The 13027-nt window shown below is 35.9% G+C and overlaps 1 protein-coding gene across 2 annotated transcripts in view; it reads left to right on the forward strand.

Annotated features, from left to right (window-relative positions):
• The window catches only part of trc (Serine/threonine-protein kinase tricornered), a 60937-nt gene that overhangs the window by 11485 nt on the left and 36425 nt on the right, over window positions 1-13027 (forward strand). Inside the window, exon 1 of one of the 2 annotated variants that reach the window (XM_018539989.1) lies at window positions 7220-7342. The exons of the other annotated variant lie outside the window; for it this stretch is intronic. The gene's annotated coding sequence lies outside the window, so the exon portion shown is untranslated. Of the gene's footprint in view, window positions 1-7219; window positions 7343-13027 lie in introns of those variants that run through there. 2 annotated transcript variants of the gene reach the window in all.

Genomic DNA, 13027 nt, shown 5'->3' on the forward strand with positions numbered 1-13027 from the left:
CTTGATAAACGTAAACAATTTTTTTTAATTTCTTGTTTTATATCTTTCGTTTGTGATTGTACTCTTTTATAATATTATTGTATTAGTTTACGTTATCCTAAATAAATAATATATAATTTGCGTTTCTGATTGTAGAAAATACAAAAAAATATTGTTTCATTTGTATAAGTAATATCTTGATATCAAGCTCATTGTGTTACCGATAAAGTTAATTTGAAATCGTAAATTTACTTATCACCTTTTGAACAAGCAACATAATTCACAGTTATTGATTGCGACGGAAAATATTGTCATATTTGTACAAATCATATCTTTATATCAAGTTCTTCGACCGATAAAACTAATCTAAAATTACTTGTATCTGGTTTAAACCAACATGTTTTGACGTATTTTCGTTCTTTTATGTTACAGGTCAGTATGCTTTGATGCCGGAAAGAATTGTGAAATGGGTAAATAACACATTTATACATATTATCGCTTGAATGATCTTTATACAAAAGAAGGCATATTACTTTTAATTAAATATATTTACAGAAAATATTTAAATATATAATGTAGGATTTAATCGTTTTTTTTTAGAATATTATTTATCAATTGTTATACTGGATCTTTCATTGTTGAGAAGATTCGATTATGTGAGCGCGACGTAAAAACTTATAATCATCTGCGCATTTTATAACGTGCAATGAAGCGTCTTACATCACATTAACGGCAATCCCTTAACATTTTACGGTTGGTCGCATTGCGGTTTTCTGTTCGGTAATATGCGGCAGTGATTAGTTTCCGATGGCGATTGTCAGGCAAGCGAATGGAACGAAGGGTCTAGTACATATAAAAACAATAAGTCCGCGTGGCAAACTTGGTACGAGAGATAGAGTACTATACTACAATAGCACGAGTAACTTTGCTTCACATTGAATGAGGATAAAAAGCAGCAGTTTAATATAGTGCCATTTGCGCGAAAGTTGCATTTTCCTCCTTTTGAGGAACAAAAGATTTCGTGAAAGTACATAACATGAAGTCCGGCGGCCGTATTGTGATATTTCTTTACGGTGCTGAAAAGAAAGGAAGTAGAAAAAATCATAACAAAAGAAGTATAATAGAAAAAGGAGTAACAGAAATTTCAAGAGGGAGCAAAGAATTAACAGAAGTTCATTCTAATTTATATTAACGATTTATTTAGTATGTAAGGGAGTTAGTAGTTGCTTTTCTTTGGAATTTACGAAATTATGCTTGTTGATTACTTTCCCAATGTTAAATAATTTAGAAAGCTCTCTTCGCTGCAGCGCGGCACGTTGTTTAACTTTATTTTCCTTTCTCTAAATGTGGAAATTATCCGTTTTAATCCATTCTCCAAAGTACTTTATTTCACGTATAATTCTTCTTACAATAAAAGGACCCACGCGAGATTTATCTTCGAACATTTTGAGCTTTCCTCTATTGCATATATCAGAGCCTGCAATTTACTCTGAGAACACGATCAAGTATAGCCAAGGGTGATAGTCACGTCCGGTTAAATTATGTAAACTTGCATAATCTTTCGACTGCACGCCTGGCCGTGTCCTCCCAACGATACTTAGTTAACCCTTTCGCTGCAGTATTGACCCCATAAAGTCTGAATATATGGTAACGCAAAGCACCTTTTTTTATTTCTAGTTATTTTATTTCTACGATAAATTAAACATATATATATGTATCAATTTTTATGCAGATTTTACATTTGAACAAATACGATAATACTATAATAAATACAAAATACATCCAAACAGCAAAAAAGAATTAAATATCGTAAACATTATTTTTTTATACATATATGAGAACAATTGTGAATATATTTCCTACTAAAAATTTCTGAATTATTGTGTAATTATTATGCTTTATTTGGAAATATTTAGAAATTTAAGAGAAGCAAACACGATGAAATTGTATTCCGATTGCGACATATTGCGACCAATTGCTTTTGTTACGCTCTCTTGAGGTCAAACTCCAAAAAAGACGATTTTCGTTTTAACACTTTTTGTAACTATTCGTCCCGAAACTATCAATTTCGATTCTATCTTGTGTTTGTACTTTTCATGGTTTGCGTTCACCGCAATTAGACAACGGTACTTTTGAGCGGGTCAATGCATCCGTTCGAGATCGTCGAGCCTGCTCAGAAACAAAGGAGTCAGGTTTCACGCTTTTGCGCCAAAGTTTCCGGAATAACATTCGCAGCACGTGCATTAATTTTTTACTTCCCTTGACATGTAGAGTGTTCCACTACTCTACTTGACCTTTTTCGCAAAAGGACTTGACGCAAATGGATCCTCCTTAGAAGGAATGGAATTTTCTTTAACAAAACGGTTGTAAGAGTTGTCGCATCTATAACAGAATTAGGGATTGTGGAAATATACAGATGCAAAAACTTTGAATTGAGCTAAATAAAATAGGATTTTTATCGTTTATTTGATTTTTAGTTGGATAAATTTTATTTGAAATTTGCTTAGAAAGATATTCAATGTTGGAATTTAACAAGTCAATCAAATATTTACTAAAGAAAGATAGGCAGGAAGTAGATCGAAGAATGACAGCAGCCTGGGGACATGAATGTCTGGACACGTAAATTGAAACGTAAGATTCTCTCGTTTCAATCTTCAAGATTATCTTCTATTTAATAAAGGAATTATTACGTTTCTAACTATTATATAATCGAAAGAAATATGCGGTTTTTTTTAACAATTCTCAAAAAATTGACACGTTGATAATTTTGTGTTATTTAAACAATCACTCTCTTTTACGGATCTTATTGTTAGAATCTAGTAAACTGCAGCTTGAGTTTTTGTCGAACTAGAACTTGAGAGAGAGAGAAAGAGACCGAGACCAGACATTCATTAAGCTGTAGTTAAATTTAACTGACTGATGTGAAACTAGGTTTTAATAGTCTAACGGTCGTCGTTAGAAGTATTTTGCTTCATTATTTTAGCCCGCTATTACGGTTAGACCGCTATTATGACTAGTTACTGTGAAATGATGAGATAAACATCAAGCAGTGTGTAAGCGCAAATTTATACCTATGCAAATCATCGAGTCTAATTCGAGCAAATCGTAAATATCGAATCAGACACAGTTTAACTATCATAACTAGAATACTGTCGACATCCCCGCGATGCCGAATGATTCCCTTCGTGATTGTGAACAAACAAAGGTTTTACAATCAAAGGATTTGTGTAGCCAGGCTTGAATGCGGCTTATTTAAACAGGTTAATCGGATTAATGTTGCTTGTACCAACTCGCGTGATGGTGGACATTATTGAATGCGGTTGTTGTGCACGTTATCGGACGGGACCTGCATTAAGACTGGATAACGTACGCCGGATAAAGAATAGTGCGGTCGCGACCCCACCCGCGAGATTCCCGTTAAAGAAGCATTAAACGATTCCCATCGGGTAGCGCATCGGAAGCGATCTCTCGTTTCCGCAATTACGCAGTCATGTGCTTGATCCCATTATCAATCCGTTATTTAGTTGCGTTAGAATATTCCAAGTATACTTATTAGTCCAATATTCATCTTCAGATTCTCCTTATGATGACTGTTAAGTGAATTTCTAAAAATGCTCCTACAAGAATTTCTTAATTATTTTAAGCAATGTATATTTTGATGATTCAAATTATTTTTAAATCGTGTAACTAAATTTTTACATATTCAACAAAACTATTCTTTTTCTGTGTACATTTCAGATTATTCGTTTTATTTTAGTATAAGTCGGACAATTCTATTTATATTATTCCGATTCAATTTTTCTACATTACAAAGTTTAATCACGAGTAAAATTAAAAAAAAAAAAGGAGAGCAAAAAAGAAATATTTAACGAAGTCAAAGCGTAATGAAAGAACTGTGACCCGCGGTGCTTTTATGATTTTCCTCAATGGCAGAGAAATTAACAGATATCCATATTCAAAAGGTTCAAGTTGCGATTGCAAGTATTTAAGTTGCAATTTCGCCCGGGGTATCGATATCCGTCTCTTCGATAAATCCGATAGCATGGAAAGCACACCGGTCATTCGAAACAGGAATATCCTAGTCAGTAACTTGTGCGCGGCCGCGTGGCGGTGCACGTGAATGTGGGTTAGAATGCGGTAGGGTAACCAAGCCACGGCGATCGCAAGCAAGCAAGCAGCTGACGCGGTAGAATCAATATTCTCACGTGTACGCGTGTACACATAGCACACGCACGGACCAACCCGCGCTCGCAAACGATGTATACATGATGACCCGAGAAAGGTGGCGATCATTAGCGGCAACGACGATCAAAGTAATTTGGAGTTTCGGAGCGCGATGTAACCGATATTGGTTTCTCAACGATCACATTACGGACATTAAATACGTAGTAATTACTTTGACCAATTTCGTAACAAATATTGGAGTTACTGTTTATATCACCGTGTTACGTAATTATTTTTATTGATCTTTGTTTTTTGACAAATTTGAGATTTACTTCTTTTCGAAAGAAGTGTTTAATTAAGAGAGATTACCGGGCATTGAAGAACTTTGAGGGTAAATCCTCTTTTCTGATCAATTCTTTGAAGGGAATACTCTTTTACTTATTTGAATGATTTTTAAGAAGGAATTAATATTGAGCTCGATTATCATTGTAATTCTCTGTTTGCATCATATTTTTATTCCTTTCGTCCATCTCAATTTTTTTTTTTTATATTATTTTAGGCTTCCAAAAAATATGGAAAACTTCACAGAATTACTTTTATTTTTATTATAGTATCAAATAGTTTTACGTTAAGTCTTTCTTTATTTCGGAAAAATTTGAGAATGACATTTTTCGTTAAAAGAGGTTCAAACTGTAGACAGAGGGTTAAATTGGTGATAAAAATACATACGTGTCTATTATATTTCCTCAATCTTTATATTTCTCGGAACGCATTATCAATTCGAAATATCATAATTATTGACATTTGTACAAAAAGAAATCGATGTGTATATATGTTATTTCGAACATATGTTGAAATGAATTAATCTCACTCGGCTTTGTGCGAATTATTTTTATCTATTCGGACAATGACGGAAGTCATTGAAATTTGCTTTACGATAAAAGATTTATCAATTTTCTATCGGGAAACGCGTTCATCGAAATACGCTGCGTTCGATGCACTGGTCACATGGTCATTCAGATAAGGAACCGCAATCTTTTCTTACCCTGTTCGAGCAAGTAAATAACAAAGTATCATATCCTTCGCGATAACCCTTATCGTTCTCCTGGAATTAAGTTGAAGAATGCCACTGTATAATTGGGTAACTTTGTCCGATGTTTTTTTTATATCACTTTGTATTGTAACATAGTGTTTGAATATGTTTGGTCTCCATTAAAAATTAATAAAAGTTTTTCTTTTTTACATACTATAAAATCGAGTCTGTAAAAATCTGGATTTTTTTAGATATACCAAAAGAACGGTTTTACTAAAACATCTAATAACTCAACTGTAAATACAGATTGATCTTAAGATAATTTTACCTTTTAGATTATCAAAATAATTCTGTGTATTCAAGCTGGTCGCTAGAATGTGAAAACTTTTTGCAGCATTGGTCGTTATTCTTGAGCATCCTACACAACTTATTTCGATAATTCAACAAAATTATTTTCAGATCTATATCTAGCTAAATTTTTAAGCATTTCAGCGAAATTATTCATGCAATTACGAGTTAACTCCTATTCAACAGTCAACGAGTTAAAACTCCAAATGTATTTTATGCGAAATGTTATCAAACATAACATTGTACAATTGTTCTTAGAGTTATTATCGCAGAAAGCGAATTTCTAGATTATTCTAGGTATCGAACAATCAAGTGGTATTCTGGTTTTTAGAAATGTACGGTGTTGGTCTATCGCAATGCAATATAATTTTTCAATTAATACCAGTTGTCTCTACATCATTAAATACGATTGCCTATATCTAATTTGTCTGCATTTATATCTATCGTGGCTCGGATAATTGCCTTTCATTGGAGATGACTGATCGATGAATTCTCTCGGCACACCCGCTTGCCATCATCGGAGTCGCTAATTTTTAGAAAGCGCGACTGAAGCGGGCCCTTCACGTTTGACCTCTTTCGCGACTCTGCGGCGCGGCATACTCCGCGCGTTTGGCTCCCCGCGATAAATCACGCCTCGATCGCCGCGTCGCGCCGGCCGTGTACCGGATCCGCGCGCTTACTTTCAAATCTCGTGGCCAGTCCAGAAAGAAAGAGGAAGAGACAGAGAAACGAAGGAGGACTCAAAGGGGGAACTTGTCTTGACGGAAGAAAGTCCCCGAGCGGTTTGGTTCGGCGCGAACGTCTGGATGCGTTTGTCGGACCTCGCGCCATCGCGCGCGCGGTATAAGTGTCCGCTCGTCCGCGCGCCACCATTGGACCGTGACCGACGACAGTGGGGAACGAGAACGCGGTGCGATTGGTAGCCGCGCGTCGGCGCCGGCGGAAGCGGCCGCGAGAGGGTCGCTCGCGAGAGAACAGGTTCCGCATCGGCGCTCAGACGGTCGAGAACCGTGCACCCTGTCACGTCACTGCCCCGCGAGTAGTAAGTTTCCTTAATCCGCGGTCCACTCTCGTTCGGCGCGAAAATAAACTAGAGCTCAAGTACTCGGAGACACGTTGGAGTTCAACGATCGCGACATTGAATTTGCGAACACGACACGTGACCGTGCGCGGAAGCTTCCAGAGAACGTGACCTACTCGCGGTTGAGGGTAGCGGAGCAAGAGACGGTGTGAGAGAGGAAAGGAGAGGTGGAAGAGGAATCAGACGCAGATCAAGTGACAGGAGTCCATCGCGCTTTCGGGCCTCTTCGTCATCCCTCGGGGACGAACCCTCCCCCTTCACTCTGCGCCCTGTGTCAAAGAAGAAATTGGAGTAGTCGCCGCTTGACACTTGCGCCGTTCGTTTCGGACGTTTCTGTCGAGGTTCTCGCTTTCTACGAGCATCTAACGCGGTAGGATTCTCTCTCGTTATTCGATATAAGATTTGCAAGAGATGAGGTGACTATCGAACGGAAGGAAACGGTGTGTGTTTCTGTGAGTGTGTGTGCGTGTGTGTGTGTGTGTGTGGGCGCGCGCGCGTATTTTGGCCGAGGAGGGAGAGAGAAAACGTCTTTGGAGCGCGTGCATCTTCGAGAGCAACTCGAGAACAGTTCGAGATTTGCATTGCGAGAGTTATTCTGACGCGAGTGCGCCGTCTGACACTGACTGCACCGCGGGAAGCGCTAAAATTGGATACCTCTGCCGCGCCGAGCTCACGCAGCTGACCGTGCCGAACCGGACGATGCGCCTCGTGAGATCATCCCGCAGACGATAACGAAGGTAAGACAAGTTTCTCCGTCGTGTCTCTCCCGCGCCAGGTAAATACCGCACGCTTTGACGACGCTAATTAGAGGCGACCGCTGAAATGTCGAGCGCTCTGCTTGCGCAAAGTGAAACGCGTTTGGCGTGGTAATTCACACCTGATGGACTCTATTTTGGTTCACTGAATCGATCTTTGTATACACACTGGCATCGACGCTTTATTACACTTGACACACGCATTTGTTTGTATAAATATTTTATTCGTGCAGAAGACGCGTTCCGACATTGAAATATTGTTTCTCGTAAAGGAGTCATATAAGTTGCATTCAAATAATTTATGATGGATTACCTGTACTTTCAACAGATTATACTTTGGTGAACACTTCCCTGAATAATTTCGAAACTATTTAAGAATTGATAATACTGTTGAGGCTTTATTTTGGAAATGTAGCACTCTATACTGAAATAATTTTACTTTAGAATTTGTATAACTCTCAATTAATTTTCATGATTATATCAATAATGTTTTGTTATGATACTTTTAATAATACTTAAATCAATAATATTAATATTGTTTTTTTTTTTGTTAATGACATTCCTATTTCCAATTTTTTTAAAAAATTCATTTATAGATAAATTGTTTAGAAATAGTTAATCGCATTACTTTTTTCAAGTCGTTCACATAATTTACTATTTAGGATTTACATTTACGTTGCTCATTCACATTAATAACCTATTGTTACAACAAATAATATAATAATTGTTACTAATAATATAGACCATTATGATGAGAGCTTTAATTTTTTATCAGAGCTCTTAATGATTTTGTTCCTCGTTAAAATTCTTAGTTTAGTTAGCGCGAATGCGATAATCATATCGTTATTATCGCACTTATTCTCACGTTCATTATAGAAAAATGTGACACATTTCACGAAGTCAATTTCCTATCGCGCGTGCACGTGGAAAAGCTGATGCACCTGGTGTGCATTATGCGTCTCGGTTCTGCATAACGACGCAACGGCTCGCAGTTCCGAGTGACGTAAGATATTTCTGTTTATGGCAAGATGGAAAAGGAATACCTGACGACGCTAATACCATTCGTTAAAGTTTCGAATGGGTGACAAAAGTTAAGTGAGTGTTCCTTCCTAGCTATTGTGTAAATATTCAAAGACGAACACGCTTGTTGTCCGTAGATCCTTGAAGGTAGATCAAACCCATAGATATCGCGATTATGTATGTTGCTCCGTTATGTGAACTACATTCCGATGAACGAAGCGCGACGATAAATCTTATGAAGTGCACATATGTCTCGTTCGCGTATAAAATACAATTAGCGATAACTTATTATTGCTAATAGTAATGATAATTTTTTAAAATAAAACTATCACGTGAGCGACCATGGAAAATTGTTCTAATCTAATAGACAAGAAACTTACGTTGTGTTTTATTATTATTCTATTTAGGAATACCTGAAATTAATTAACTAAAATTCTTATGCGTTGTTATATATATCATAAAAAACTTTTCCGCTTGTAATCCAATGCAAACAGTATGATATCAAATTGATTTCTCGCTTCTCGAAGAAAAATAATAGAGATCTGAATCACGTCGACTTCTGTTGCAAAGACAACGTACATTCTAATTCGGTCACGAAATATGAATTTTCACGATTCAATCGTCAGTCTGTTTATCTCGGCTTCGCGCCAAGATCTCGTACGCTTTCGATTTGCAAAATACGTATGTATGTACTCGTGATCATCATGTGTTCTGATTTCTCTCTCGAGTGACATTGGTTTCACTCCCTCGCTATACGCGCTTTCCCAATAGAACGATTACCGAACGAATGTCGTGCATTCGTCGCAATTATCATTGTCGCGAAGAAAAACGTGATGTGAACCGCGTTGGAGCTTTCCAAATTTTAAAATCACACTGGCAATTTTCGAACTTTAAAACATTTCTTTGTAAATTATCATCAATAAAAAAATACTACTAACTTGGTTCAGTCGATTTTTGATTCTCTACTGAGAGATGAATAAATTATTTGTTTGAATAGTACCAACTCTTTATTTACTATATAACGATATATTTATTTGATAAGAAGAATCGTTAATTTGATTGAGCTACTTTTTTTGATGAATAAATATTTATTTGCTCTGTAAGTAAATATCTAGTTGGCACTATTTAATTAAATATTTATTAAAATTAAGAATTTTTTTTTCTCAGTATGACAGTTTTTATATATATATTATAAAAGGTTATTAGAAATATTGTTATAACACACAGACATCATGCATAATGCAGGATACGATTTGTTATGATTAAACTTGAAGGAATTCAAGAGAATATGTTTTCTCCCCTGTTGTGTACGCGATAAATAAATAAATATTTCTGGAAATTTTGCGGATTTCATTGAAATTTAACGCTAAATTTTATTAGTTTCTGGATGATGAATCGCGTCGTCAACCGTTGCGAAACTCAGGTCACGCACTCGATGATTACGAAGCGGGCATTATCCTCGATCGGGATCGACGTACCTCGTTCCTTTCTGCTGTGCCAGTCGGTGGGAATTGCTGCTTCAAAATTTTAAAGCCGTTAGTACAGAGGTTCCCAAATTGTTCCGACTTCAAATTTCCTTTAACGCCAAACTTTAATTACATGTATTAAATTTTATTATGTAAACATATTTACAATTATTCCAATCAAGAAGAGATCTTATTTATTACAATCGAACTTTCTCAGAAAGTAGATTGATTTGAATTATTTCTGTGTTATATAAGACATAAACAATGCATTTATTTCATATATATTTTATATAAATGAATATGTATATTGACTTTTTTATTTTTTGATTGAGGAATGTATGTTAAGATTTTCCTTTTTTCTTTCTTTCAAGATTTTTTGTGACGTTTAGTTTGAGAACCAATGCGTTGCTAGGTGAAAGATCACAATACGAGCGGTCGAGCGAGCGAGCGAGCGAGTAGTCGAGTGACTCAGAGTCCGAGTATCCGTGGCACAGAAACTCGTGACAGCCATTGTGATCACCTTTCTTTCATCGAGCTTCACAATCTGCTCATGGAATTCGTAATATCGATCGTGACGTTTAAGAGTTTGGTGTTACATTGTTAAGAACGAGACAAGCTTGTCGTTAATGTAACGTAGGGATCACTCGGTTCACGCTTGATGTCACTACCGATTCAAGATATTGATAGCATGAGTAGCTTTCCGCAGAGATATGACTGATCCGCATGGTCATTTAGGTTTAGTGAATCTACGGATTTCAGCTCAGTATACTGTGAACGTTCACATATGTGTATCCTCTATGCACTTATATACTTGTACCTAATGACTACGTTTACACCGTGCATTTAAGCCGCGGCCTATACAATAGATGTCCTTGTTTATCCTGTAGGTTAAACAAAGACACCTATCGTATAGGTCGCGGCCTAAGTGCACAGTATAAACGTAGCCACTGTTATGGATGATAACGCAATAAACATTGGAGAAAAACCTTGTAAAGATATATGCAGTTGAAAAATTTGCATAAAATTTCACACATTTCATGCGTCCATTCAAATGTTTATGTTAATTTAACACAAGAATATGTTAGGAATTAATACAAGTATTATGCAATAAATTAACATACAAACGTAATACCGACAAAATTTATGAACAATCTTAAATTTTATATCACGTGAAAAATTTACATTTTTTGTTTTGAATCTACAAGTTTCGTATTGATATTTTCTGGGAAAAAATGAATAAGCTAAGACTAAGAGAATCTTTAAAAACCAAAAAAGATTTACTTCAAATTTTCTTCAAATTTTCTTTTATAATACATACAATATTGATACGAGTATACCTCCAAATTATCGCGAATGTTGATGCGAATTTTTTAAGACGTTTTATTTTTTTTTCCATCTTTTTACATAGTATTTCCCAAAGTATATCTCGACCTAAATAACAATTCTGATCCGAAAAAGGAAGAACGATAAGAATGACAAGGGATATATATGTTTGAATTCCATCCCTCGTACAAGCTCCGATGTTTTTTCCACTCACGCAGGTTACGTTTGACCCAAATACGGAATTGTGCCTGTCTTGCTGCCGGAAGTTACCGTGCAGCGATATCGCTATCGGGGAGATGTCGTCGTGACGGTATAAAAGACAGGGATATCGATAACACTGCTGTCAGGCTACTTGCCTGCAAGTAACGTAGCGTGAGTGCCACTTCCATTTTCGCTGGGAGTAGATCGGCTTTTTCGGTGTGCGTGCGTAACGAACGTCTAGAACAACGACTCCTCGACAGCACAAGCTTGATTCCTTGATACTATCGCTGTATGAAAGAGGCATGAAGAATGTAAATGTGACAGGGATGATAGGATGCAGCGCTATGTAGGGATCAGTTTGCATGTACGATATTACAGGATATATATTTATTAGGAAACTAATGATTGGATGTAACAATTATACTTTGTATGAAAAAAATGAAAACAAAATATTATCGAAAAATAATTTTAATTTCTCTGATAAATATAAAACGACGCAGATCATTCTTTATTTGTTTTACTCTTTACTAGAATAAATGATTTTATAAATGGTAATTTATTGATTTTTTACAGAGCTATTATACTGTTTCTATAAAATATAGAGTTTTGCTTAACGAGAAATTATTTCGATTAAATATTCATAACCTTTTTTGTGCGTCTAATTTCGAGTCTGAGTCCAGGGTGCATATAAAGAGTTTTGAAAATAGAGCGAACCAAGCCTATAATTTCAAGATTTACTTTGGATGAGGTTTCGCATACTTAAAATGGATCGTACACACAAATTATGGATTTAATCCCCGGTCAGAGTATAAATGCCTCATATACATAAAGTATCGCGTGAAAATGATGAACCAATAAATCAAATAAATGTTTTGCAAAATATTAGCATACATATACTGTATCAGAAATATATAGATCGTAAAAGCTGTCAGCGATTATTTCTGCATAAAAAGCCAGTTTAAGTTTCAAATAAAAAAAAATTTTGCGTGGAAAAGACCGAAATTATCGATTTAGAGTATTTTTATCGCGAAATTCTTGCATGATGATTTCCATGAAAATATTTTTTAGGGTATGTTAAGTTAGCACCCCAACTATAGTCCTCAGGAGTTCTGATTAGAGTTCCCACTTCCTTTTGACGAGACGAAGAGTTCCCTATAATTAATAACACGAGTTCCGCTCAATAAACATTTTTTTTACATTTTTTAAAAATGGGGTGCTAACTTTTTAACGAAATTCAAGGTCGCATAGTTCTGATCAGCTTAACAGAAGTATTTTGTGAATACCTAGAGTTCTTGATACATAAAAAACATTTTTGAAGAATAATAAAGTTTAAAAAAGATAGTAGAAATCTTTGAAAATTTTTTTTTTAGAGTACCGAGTAGTTCTGAGTTGCGTTTCTTATAGTACTTGACGAGTTCTATCGAAAACTGTAAGGTGGAAAAGCGATTGGTCCAACGGTTTGCAAGATACAGCGACATTTGTTACATTTGTAAAGATCATACAATTTTTAAATAAGTATATCTCAGAAACCGTTGGTCCAATCGCTTTGAGCCCTGATACTTTTCGACAGAACTCGTCGATAACTGTCCAGAACTACGAACAGAACTACTCGGTACTCCCAAAAAATTTTTGATCAAAATCCTTATCTACTATTTTG

The sequence above is a fragment of the Cyphomyrmex costatus genome, unplaced genomic scaffold, assembly GCF_001594065.2.
Source record: "Cyphomyrmex costatus isolate MS0001 unplaced genomic scaffold, Ccosl1.0 scaffold23, whole genome shotgun sequence".
In the NCBI taxonomy this organism is placed as follows: domain Eukaryota; kingdom Metazoa; phylum Arthropoda; class Insecta; order Hymenoptera; family Formicidae; genus Cyphomyrmex; species Cyphomyrmex costatus.